At 40.6% G+C, this 12,409-nt stretch overlaps 1 protein-coding gene across 1 annotated transcript in view; it reads right to left on the bottom strand.

Annotated features, from left to right (window-relative positions):
• LOC107093735 (ras-associated and pleckstrin homology domains-containing protein 1-like) overlaps positions 1-12,409 on the bottom strand; it is a 57,126-nt gene that overhangs the window by 31,512 nt on the left and 13,205 nt on the right. The window contains exon 2 of the mRNA XM_015388963.1: positions 9,562-9,641. The gene's annotated coding sequence lies outside the window, so the exon portion shown is untranslated. The remainder of the gene's footprint in view (positions 1-9,561; positions 9,642-12,409) is intronic.

Genomic DNA, 12,409 nt, shown 5'->3' with positions numbered 1-12,409 from the left:
GGGAAGAGAGGAGCAGGAAGTGCTACGTTGGCTGATTCAGCGCCAGTGTTTCCAGTTAAAATTCAACGATACAAAGCTCATAAAACACGGGTTACAAATAAATCTTTTCATATTTTAGTCAGACAGGAAGTACGAGGCCTGGGATGGGAAATGTAGACGTACCAAAGTGAACTATGTTGAAGCCAGACGCTACTGCCTGAGCCGATGTTTCCATCCAGTTCTTCTAAATTAAATACCCGCTAAGCTATGGGCTGTCAACGTGACTTAAAAACATATTCAATCTTGTTCTGACGACTATTTAAAATTTTCCCCCCTAAAAAAATGCATGAATAAAAATACTCATCACCTCCACACTGACAGTCCTCAACACATTACATAATAACCCATGTGAGCCAAAATTAAAGGGTAGCTGGATGGAAAATAAGGGAGTGGGGAACGAGAGGTCAATTACAGAAACCCATTGAACTCTAAGACAGCTTGAATAACTCCAGCGGTACTTGGCTGTAAACACAGACTGGGATTCCTTTAGAGTTTAGCGGGATATAAACGTTTAAAGCTCTTAAAGTCTGGCAGCAGATGCAGGATTTTCACCAGGAGAGGCTTTTAAATCTGAGGATTATAACCGCCATGCCAACAGGACATGGAGATGGAGGTACAGGAGGAAATGGTTTGTGTTACAGAGATATTAGGAAGTAAAGTTAGAGCGGAAATCATTTTTTTGTGATCTTTGGAGAGAAATTGGTATAGATCAAACAAACAGCAGCTAAAGTTATCAAAGCTTTTTTTTTTTTTTTCACGGTAAAACACTAGCGGCAAAAGTTCTCTGTTGGAACTACCGATCGGCTGATACATGATGTTTTTCTTTTTCAATCTACATGATAAAAATGATAAATATAACACAATATAACACATTTAAAGCAAGAAATGAACTAAAACAACATATCAAATAAAATAAAATATGGAAAACATGCTTTTCATTAGGGGCTGGGCAATTAATTGCATTTGCAATATAATCGCAATTTAGAAAAATGCCATTTTTGTCACAAAACAATTAAGAGCAGGACACCAAATTTCTCCTTCCAGTCCTTGAGGTCGCAGTAATACGATTTAAAGTGAGTATACCGGCGCACAGAAGGGAAGAAAGTGTTGTAGTTCGCACTTACATTATTGCATTATAATAGAAGTAAGAACTTTTTTATGCAACGACACTAGACTCTGGACAAGCAGGCTTTCAATGTCTCAAAAAAACTGAAACTCTGCAATAAAACATCGACATGTTTGTGCCTACTACAAAAGAAAATCGCAATATTGGTAGAAAATAATCGCAATTTTGATTTTTGGTAAAAATCTTTCAGCCCTACTTTTAATCAGCAGTTTTTTTGGAGGGGCTAAAATACTGAAAGATATATTATTTTAACCAAATGCACCTGTTCATCTCTTACAAAGTCAACTCTGCCAAAGGATGTTTTATGCACCAATGCATACAATAAAAAACATAACTCTTCAACCCATCTCTGTCTGTCTACATCTATATATGTCCTCAATCTCCTCCTCATGTCTGCACATCATCTAGTATGAAATGCGCTTCCTGCCAGACATCTTATGACTCATGACTTATCCATTCCATGCGTCTGGGTGTCAAAATAGCCTGCATGGCCCATAAAGTGCAGCCATTAAAGAGACACTGAAATCCCAAGACAAGATATCATAAATGACACTCTGCATCACAATGAAGAGGTGTAAAAGCCTGTAAAGTCCGTCTTGTGATATTGCGTGTGCTGAGGCTGTCAAAAGGAGGCCTTCGTCAAAGAACAAAGCCTCCCGGTCTGAAATGCGTGATCTCATTGCCACCAAGACATAAAACAGATTCAATCTCTCAGCAAATGGAAGAGAACCTCTAATTACTTCCAGGCTGGTGTTTGTAGCAGATGACTGTCACCCGCTCATATCTACTGTCATTTATTCTTTCTCAGCTTTTTATTACTTCTAAATAAGCGGCCTCTGATGGGGCGTAAAAATGTTTGACTTTGAGGCGTAATGCAGCTCAAAGAAGCATCATTTAAGAGCTTTCTGCTTTGGGTATCTGTGCCATAATGTCCAATCAGTCCTTTTTTGCCATTCTCTCTAAAATGTAGTAAATATTGAACATTAATCTCTCTTTTTGTTCATTCTGTTTCGCCATATAAGGACTATAGCAGTAAAAACAGATTGCATTTAAAGGAGGGACTGCTGTGAGGACAGATGAGCTGGTTTGGCACGGTAGAGAAAAAAATGGATGGAAATGATAACATAGGGAGGGAGCCGCATCAGTCAAAGCCAAGCAACAGCCAGCAAGCGGACTATTACCAATCAGACACACACATATGGATGCACAAAGAGATTCAGGATCACTCGAGCGTGGCATGACACAGCGATCTGGGACGGCTTATAGAGCCAATTAGGAAGGAGGAGCAAGAGGGGCGAGGCGAAGGATGGGGAGGATGGTAGAAACTGACAGATGGAGAGGGAGAACAGCAGAGACTGATTCCTGAGAGGAGGGGGAATAGTGGAAGTGCATGGTCACACTTGGTGGATGGGAGACATGAGGACACAGCAAGCTCACCTCCATCACTGTGAGACAAAAAAATACAGAAAAATCTAGTGGCCGTCGTCATGGCAACACGCGTGCACACACATGGATCTCTGCCCAGTTCAACACAAGATCCTTATCACTTGGCTTAACTATGAAGCTGCTGTCATATCGACTCCGTTCTCTAGCTCCTCTATATGCAAACAGAACAATCAGCTTTTTGGGTTCAATATTTCCTCTATGGAAATATCACAAAAACAATAAAACAAAAGGTGATCTGTGCTCAGTAGAAGCCGTCTTATGCACAAACATAGCTGAGGATGCGTCAGCTTCCCTGCAGGGCATGAGCCCTAATGTGAAATCGATATTGTTGTCTTTTCCCAAAAGAGATCAGGTTCCACCCAGAGTGGACACTCTCTACACACAGACACACACCAACCCACACCGAGGGGCTCAGGTGGTCTGCTGCAATGTGTTCACACACCTACATCAACTTTTAAACACGATGCAGCACTGCAGCCCGCAGCAGAGGCTGACAACACAGAGCTGGAGATTAGTTAGTCAAGCTTAAATGTTGGATCAGATTAGGGATTAAATAAACTGCACCAGCATTGGGAATTATTCCCATCAATGTTGATTATATCAACGCATTCTTCAAATGCATAACACTGACTCTGCATAAATGATTTTATTTAGAAAAATTGCATAACAGACTAAATTATTCCATTGGAAGCTTTTTGAACCTTCATATTTAATTCAGTATTTCTCAGCAAATGCAAAAAAAAAAAGCAGGAGGAAACTGCTGTTTAAACAATAAATTCACAAATTTATGCAGGATTATATTTAATATATTAGAGAAAATGCCAATGTGAGGTTCTTAGCCACACCAACAGTGCTGGAAATGCACAAGCCCTAGTTCTGTCTGTGGGCATTACTTACTGGCGTTCAACAACTAGGTTGCTTATGGCTACATTATAGGTGCTGTAAAACACATAGGCTAGAAAAATATATAATTTTTTTTATTATTTTGCAAAATAAGCCATCTATTATTTAGGTGTAAGGATCCTATTTGTCTCAAAATTAGAAAGATAGTTTGTGAAGTTATTATTTCAGTTTATTCTGAAAGGAGAAGATTAGTTTCATAGGCAAGTTATGGATTCATTAGAATAGGTGTTGGTGGATCAAAACAAGCAAAGCTCAGGATTGAGGAAAATTGCATTTGTCTCTACTGCAGAAAATGTGTTACAGCAGAACACAATGAAGTTTGTCTAAAGACAAACACTGTTGCAGCTGGTAACGTCTTCCCGTGTTTACTTACTAACATATCTCCCTCTTTCTCTGCTTGTTTTTACCCCCCCCTCCCCTCACAGCTGCTGTTTGTTTTTATCCGTCTCATCAGGCAGACCCGGAAAATGTGTTGGACTCATTTCCAGCCATGCGTCCTCCGGCATTCCTTGTTTTGCCAGAGACACAAAATCGCATACCACATCCCCCAAAGGCCTTCAATGGTTACATCCCAGATCCAGCAAGAGCGACTGGTTCAAGGGTGGCGTCCTAAAAGAGCCTGTGCCTAAATAAAACCATTGCCATGATAACTGTGATCAGCTGCATGTGATCTGTACGCCTGTGTCGACTGGTGTGCTGAATGATACGGACAGCTGGGTAGAAGTGTTATTAAGGGTCTTTGTGTAACACTGACACACAAATGGTATGAATCTCCAGCACATAGCCACAAACTGGGTAAAAGTCCTTCTGACACACCAGCCGTCTCCTTACTTCCTGGAAAACCAGAAGGCGTCTACGTTTTCGGCGCTATTTATGTACAAAAAGATCGAACAATGAGAATAAATCTGCTTGAGAGTTTAGAGAAAGTATTTTGTTCCCTAAACGGATGCCCACTTACCTTGAAAGCATGATAAATTGTTTCAAGATCTTTGAATTCACAAACTAACAAAAATACATCTTTCAAGAAGCCAATAGATGCATTAGCCATGGATACAGATACGTTTCCAGCCAAAGAATTATAGTGAGGTGTATAAAGTCACCCAGAAGCAGCATGCTGAAGGAAAACAAGCATGGCTGTACCAGTAGACGTACCTGTAGACCAGGGATATTCAATTAAAACTTCAAGAGGTCCATTCCGACAATATTTCACAATGCCAAGGTCCATAAGTTCAACTATTTAATGTTTTTTTTACATAAATATGTATGCATGTGTATATATATATATATATATATATATAAATGTAGTTGTATCAACATCTGCATGCCTTTATTCAAATTTAATCTTTTCAAGTATTTTTTGACAATATTTATTGTCATGAAACAAGGAGCTGAACATCCATGTCTTATTTACTGAGTAAAAGTAGGATGTCATATACGAAAGAAAACTAAGCGTAACATTAAAATTGCGCATGCTCTGAAGTGTCTGACTTTAAAAAAATATTGGAGGAAAGCTGGATTTTCCATCTGAACGGTCTTTAAACTATTGTACAATTTAAATTCTGAACACATCTAATAACTGAACTTTTTGAACAATCGTTTTTTTTTCTTTTGCTTTCAGTGAAGAGACGTGAGCTCTTGTTTGCCCTGCCAGAATTTTAAACCTGGGTTTAAATGGAGTATGAGCCATTCTCATGCATGTGTGGAGGTACTCATGTTTAGTCTCATAGTGACGTTTAACATTTCCACTTTTAGTAAGTGCCACAGTTTCTGAGCAAACTGGACATAGTGGTTTTTTGCTGCCAGTCGGAAGAATAAACAGAAATGCCATTTGTCCCTTTTCTAGTTGTGTACGTTTCTCCCCTCCTTCTCTGTTGCCTCCATCATTTTTATCTGTCATGTATATTTTCCCTTCTTCTCTGCCCGTTTCTCTCTACTTCGTCTCGGTAATGTTTTCTCTGTTCTCGCTCGGCTTGTTGGTATCACGTGGTATAACCAAACTCGCATATGCAATTGGTCTGTAGGTTTCCTTGGATGCATGACTACTACCGTAAGGACTCTAAAAGCTGCGCCGGTAAACCAGAAAGTTCTCAATAAGATTTTAGGTTGTAGTTTATGTTTTGGTATTCATTTCAGGTCCACATGAGACATAATTTTGCTCCAGACCCGGACCGGACTCCGCCTATTAGTGACCCCTGGTCTAATCAATCCCAACCCCCTGCAGTAGACCATTTACACTAAAGCCAGACAGAGAAATCAAGCGTCAGGCAATAAAAGCCTCTCTATATACTCATACACACACAAAAACCCCTCTTCCAGGCTGATGGTGTATAAAGTAAAGATGAAGATTACTCCATCACCCATTGGCATGCTATGGAAGAAAGTAGCTTCTCTGCAATTTCTGTCCCGATCACCATGAGGTTGCAGCCCAGGCTATGGGATGGCTGTGGGGTTAAGGTTCTGCAGGAGAGCGCGAGATGACTACACCCCTCTATATTCCAGATACTACAGGTGGGCTTTTTCAGGCTGCTGTAATATCTAAAGTTGTCAAGTTCAGCAGCAGACTTGAAATCAGCCTTTCACCCTTTTCCTTAAGACAGCAGAACTGTTCACATTGGGATCTGTCTAGGATGAGTCCTCCACACATATTTGGGTAGAACCAAAAAGCTGCAGAAAAGTGAGTGTTTGCTGAACGAAGGGTTAGTAAGGTAGGTCTAAGTCAAAGAAGCGGCTTTGACATTGGAGCCAGGATAAGATTGCATTGCCTTTAGAGCTCAACTTGGCCCCAGTGACACCAAGCAGCTGTCAGTGACACGCCTCGTACACAGTTGGCCTTGGATTATGAGACACAAAACAAATGCTGTGCAAGAGAACTTGAGGTGGCTTTTAACCAAGTCTGACAGACATGTTTGTGGCCCACTGTGTGGCTCTACCTCTGAAGTATGTAAATAGAATAACGGTACGGTTCTGATAGGACAGGGCTACTGGCTTAACACTTAACAATAAATAATCGGTGGACAGAGTCGCTTCACACTAAGACTGGTGTAACTCTTGTATGTCCACCGAATGAGAGACCTGCAGTTAAAACGCTCCCTTGAATGGACAACTTGAGTTACATATCTAACTTAAAGCTATAGTGGAGGAGAGACCCACCCCCTCTACTTTAATTTAAAAAAATGCACATGCACAACCCTGTACCCACTCTTGAGACGGAACGCTTATGAAACGTGTGCAAGAGCCTGCACAAGCCCATTTCTCCTCGTGCACGCTCTGTTTGAAAGTTGCTGTTTGCATCACTCATACAAACTTACTTTCCAAAAGAAGATTTGCAATTTTTTCCACTAGTTATGACAGTGGTAAGTGAAATTGGGGATAAGCAAGTAGGACAGCCTTAAGTAAACATATCCCCAGAATGATTGACAATTTGGGGGACCACTTATTTTGATGATCCACCCGGAAAAAGAACATCCTCCACTATACCTTTAAGATTTCAGTCCAGAACTTATTGCACAAAGCCAAATCCTGTAAAACAAGTTAAAAAGTTGCACCAAAACAAAACAGACTGGACTCCAAAATATCACAACAGTCGTCTATTTGGGGACATAAAGTTTTTTCATGCAGTTACACTTGAGAAAGAAAGTTGGACCGAACCAATTTTATGCCAGCATACGTAACTTTTAAAAATATTTTATGTGTTTCTTGTGTTTCTTCTTTTATTTTTTATCTGTGATTTGTGAAATTAGAAAATATGTGTGAAAGGTGTACTACTACTGCAAAAAAATTGCCCATACTGGGACAAATAAAAGCAACTGAAATGAACTGAACTGAACTTTCAACAGCAGTAACTAAATAAATAAGATGAAAGTTCAACCTGAAGGTAGGCATTTAACAAGCAGCAGGTAAACTATGTTTACAAAATAACAAAACAATGGCAATTTATTCACAAACATGGGTTTGTGAATATTATTCAATATCTCAAAACTAGGGCTGGGTAATTCATTGATTTTTCAATATAATCACAGTTTAGAAAAAATGATTTTCAAACGTAGAAGCACTCAATTTTGTCACATTACATTTACAGTCACATTACAGTTTTAGTCATTTTTGACTCCCCCCAGTGAACAAAAGCTATATTGTTTTGCTTTTTTGGGAAGACAGCATTTCCCATAAGGGCAAGACACTAGCAAGATAAAATTCTGATCTCTCCATCTCCTGCAGTTGGATTGAACTACATTTGTTTCCAATGGCTAGGTGAAAGATGGATAGCGATGAAATAACAAATCTAATTGTGGTAAAACAATACCATATATTACAATGTTGAAAATAAGCAACATTTAACTTTAGTTTTGTAATGTATGCCTGCAAGATTATAAAAATATATATTTCAGATTAAAAGTCAGACTGCCCTGTGCCACATTTCAAGTAAGGTGTCTGATCAGATTGGTCTTTCTGCAACCATTACAACACCTTTAAAATGTTAAGCTTTATAAACCATAGGCTCTAAAAAAGTAGAGCACACCTTTAGTTTTCTCTGTCATTTGTTGATTAAACCTCCTTCATATCTCCTTAGTCTTCAAGTAAAGGATTAGATCAACAGGGAAACATATAAATGGTATAAAGAGAGCATATTTCTGAAAACCATGGCCTCCATTCAGCCTCACATGTTTCCACTTAAGTCAAGAATGATCTCCTTCAGTGAGGAGGACTCTTTCATTTGGCTTTGATTTACACCAACCTTCTCAGGGAATTTTTCGGGCGTAAATCGCTACGGTCCTAAAAATCTGAACTCACAGCAACCAACAAACTAAATGAATCTCTATTGTAAACTGGTAAAACCACTGAGATAAAAATGTAATTCAGTTAGATGACTGAGGAGGCTGGTTTAAATAAAGCTTAACGGGTATCTGAGTGACACCCGGTGTAAGGAGGCATGGGTTTTCCGGAGTTTTACTTCAAAGGGACTTACAGGATTCCTCCACATTCATCATGTACGTACTAAACAATGTTTTCAGGCTCAGATGATGCTATTTTGAATGTGGAACTCGGAAAAAAATAACAGGACAGTAAGAAAGGGAAGAAAGAGTGGATGGAGACAAAGACATGTCCAAAGAAGGGAGGGCATAAAATTAAGGAATAAAGGTAGGAGAATCAAAGCTAGGGAGGGAGTTCAATTAAGAGAAAGGATGGATGGAAGGAAGCATGACACAAGAAATTAATGATGTAGGACACAGGAAAAGACAGAGGGACAAAATGACCCAAAAAGGGAAGAAAATCAAAAGAGAGACAAGGAAGGAAGGAAGGAAGGAAGGAAGGAAGGAAGGAGGGGAAGGAAGGAAGGGCAGAAAGAAGGACCGGTGGAAGGAAGGAAGGACCGAAGGAAGGAATGAAGGACCGACGGAAGGAAGGAAAGACCGGCGGAAGGAAGGAAAGACCGGCGGAAGGAAGGAAAGAAGGAATAAAAGACCGACGGAAGGAAGGAAGGAAGGAAGGAAGGAAGGAAGGAAGGAAGGAAGGAAGGAAGGAAGGAAGGAAGGACCGATGGAAGAAAGGACCGACGGAAGGAAGGAAGGACCGATGGAAGAAAGGAAGGAAAGACTGACGGAATGAAGGAAGGAAGGTAGGAAGGAAGGAAGGAAGGACCGACGGAAGGAAGGAAGGACTGTGGAAAACAAGCTAGGTTGTTGAGGAGCGAGGACATAAGAATTTATAGATAGGCAAAGAAAGGGAGGCAGGACAACAAAAAGGAAAGCAGGAAGGAAGGAAGAACACCGATGAGGGGTAAAATCTAAAGGGATAAAAAGAAGTAATAAGGAATAACAACAAACAGTGATCTAAGGAAGTAGGGAAGGGAAAGAGGAAATAAAGAAAAGAAGCGGGACACTACTTCCTATATCCATACATACTTAAATGAAATGACTGAAATCAAAAATCCGTAGTTTTCCAAACTCTGTAGGAACCCAGCGCTTGCTACTTCACCAAAGCTTGTCCTTTTTAGACAAGCGAAACAGCAATGTCAGCATTTACCAACTATAATTTACAGGAACTCTTACCTCTGAAGTGGCTTTTCCTTTCTTCCTACTAAGGGTAAAGGTCAAACCAGCACTCCACTCTGCGGCCGGGCTTTTATCCCCTAGGAAAAGAAGGAAAAAAACAGAATTACTCATGAGTTGGTTTCTGTTTGAGTCTAACCACACCTCACTAAAGGCCTTCCAGACAAACATCACAGATTACAGCTGCTCTATTAGTTTTAGTTTTCTTCTTGTGCTCAAGAACATCGCAGCTGGATCAGAGCGAAGCGAGTTCTTCGGCAAAAGAAAGCAGTGGATTAACACTGAAGGGTGCTTGAGCTGGAGAATCAGCTAAGCTCAGACAAAATGACTCTTTCTGCTAAGCTTTGAAACCAATCAAGCAGCCTATAGCCTTTAATATAAACTCTCCTGCTTTACGTCTACATTGAAAAGAAATCACACAGACAGGGAAGAAAACTAAAACAGATGATGCACGTTATCCAGTAACCCTGACATGAGTCAGAGCCTTGTCAAAACTGTTAGGTGTGCATCGATTGTGACTCACAAGTCTGCAGGTTTAAACACCTCAGCACCCTACAGTGCAGACTCATATGTTAGGAGCTTGTTGTAGCAAAAAATTTACAAGTTGATTACATGTGAGCATGTTGAAACCACCATCTCAGCACTCTAACAAGCATTTAAAAATTATTGAGTGAAAAAAGGCCCGCAGCATCACACTTCCTCCGCTATATGTGTATTTTTAAAGCCTGATTTATTTAAAATATTGCTAAAAAAGCTCAATCTCACTTTTATTAAAGTGAAATTCTTAATCCAACCCTAACAAGGGGAAAAATATTATAGTTTTAGCTTGCATACAGAGGTTGCCTTGGAGTATAAGCACTAATATTGTGCAGTATGTGTGGAAGTGAGATGATGCTAAGGCTAACTACAGCAAAAGCTATCCCCTCAGCTGCTTCTCTTGCTTTTCTTCCCACCAACTGTTGTGGAGGCAAAAGAGTGTTTTCACAGCAAACACACCACTAGTAACAACGGGGAGAGTGCTGTCTTTAAAAAAAGAGAAAAACAAACATAATTGCCCGGTTAGATTATAGGTCAGGCTGTGCCGTGTCGCTCTTGTAATTTGCAGACAGTCGACGTGTGATATCGCTCTGTCAACACAAGCCTATTGAACAGGTGTGGCAGTGACACATGGGTCTGCGCAGCTGCAGGGAGCACAGTCGCCTCAGTCACAGCAGCAAAAAGGGGGCCGGGTTGGCAGCTGCTGCATGCTGAAAACAAAGACAGGTCTGCGGCACAACCAGATCAGCTTACCAGCAAGGCTCAGGAGGGTTTAAAAAGCATTACTTTGGTTTTATTTCAGTGGGTTAAAAGGTTAGAAATATATTAAAATAAGATCTTTTTAAATTAAAGTAAAGTCAACCCAACCAAACACAAAAAACACACATCTGCCTATAAATAAGCTCCGTGTCCCACTTCGACAACAGTGTGAGGGAACACGGAGTCTAGTGTGGTGAACACAGGTGTGTCTTTGTCCGCCCACGTTTCCCTCGCTCCAAATGTCCTGCCCTGCTCATTTCCTGTCTGGAGCAGGAAGCGGGAAGAAGGGAACTCTGAGTCAGCAGGGGCGGTGATGATGTCACAGCAGGAAATAAAGGCAGGACTGTGTAGGGGGACGAGGGTAGAGCCAAATGCATGGCCCGAGTGCGTTACAGTGGTTGTAGGCTGGTTTGGAAAAGTTGAAATGGATCCATCAACATCCAAGACGGTGCTGCGTTTAAATGTCAATAAAAAAAAAAAAAACCCTCAGCGGTCGACCTCAGCCTTCTTGTAAGAGCGCGGAGGTAAACAACCATCCATTCTGCCGATGGATGCCTCAAAGCCGACCTGCGCCAGGAAGGCACATTAGTATTGATCGAAGCGTTGCTTCTGTTCCTGGTCAAGTGCAGCTGACCTCTCCATCAGGTCAATACAAACAAATCGCTCCCAAAGATCAGTTCCATTTAAAGCATGGACATTTAAAGGTTTGTTTCTTTTATCCAAGGTCAGTATTGCATTACCTTATAGATAACACATAATGTAGGTATTACTAACAAATGATGTCCATGATTATGTATTTAAAACTCAGCAAAAGACAAAAGTGGCTCATTAGATGGTCATAGAATGTCAATGTATATTAGATATTTCTTCTTACTCAATTCTTTGAAACAATGAATTGAGCACCTTTTTTATTGTGATCTGGGAGCTGTGGAGGCCATTAGAGCAGAGGGCTCATTATCATGTGGAGGAAACCAGTTTTAGGGGGATTTAATCTCTCCAACATGGATTATTATCCTGCTGGAAGTGGCTATAAGTAGAGATAAGGGGTACAAAGGGTGCCAAGAAAATCTTAGCCCACTAGATTAAACAACACACCAATCTGAAGCAGTGAAATCCTGACCTGAACATCTGAACGTCAGCGATGGAACGGACTCGTGAAACGAGGGAACCGTTTTTAATTCTTAAGAAATACCCCTGAACAATTTCCTGTAGAAAATATTAATTGGAATTAGTGCTGTAGGATTTTACCAATGATAAAAAATTGCGATTTCTTTCAACCGACATCGCAATTGGGATTTTCCTTTGCAATAAGAACAAGCATCAAGGGTTTGAGTTTTTCATCACCTTGAAAGCTAGCTTCCTAAAGGGTGCATTATACTTCTGCAACCACACACATCAAATGTAGCTTGCGTCTGGTCGCCAACCAGTTTTGCTGGTTTGCTTCTGCAACGTCTGTCTGGAATTACTAGGGACGCACAGCAGTTTCCTGCCAAAGCGGTAGGGGGAGCCGATTAGAGAACTCGCGAGACCTTCTTCGGTGGCACTGATAGAA

Source organism: Cyprinodon variegatus, unplaced genomic scaffold, assembly GCF_000732505.1.
Source record: "Cyprinodon variegatus isolate N-32 unplaced genomic scaffold, C_variegatus-1.0 Scaffold443, whole genome shotgun sequence".
Classification (NCBI taxonomy): Eukaryota; Metazoa; Chordata; class Actinopteri; order Cyprinodontiformes; family Cyprinodontidae; genus Cyprinodon; species Cyprinodon variegatus.
This window is presented reverse-complemented; position numbering and strand designations above follow the sequence as displayed.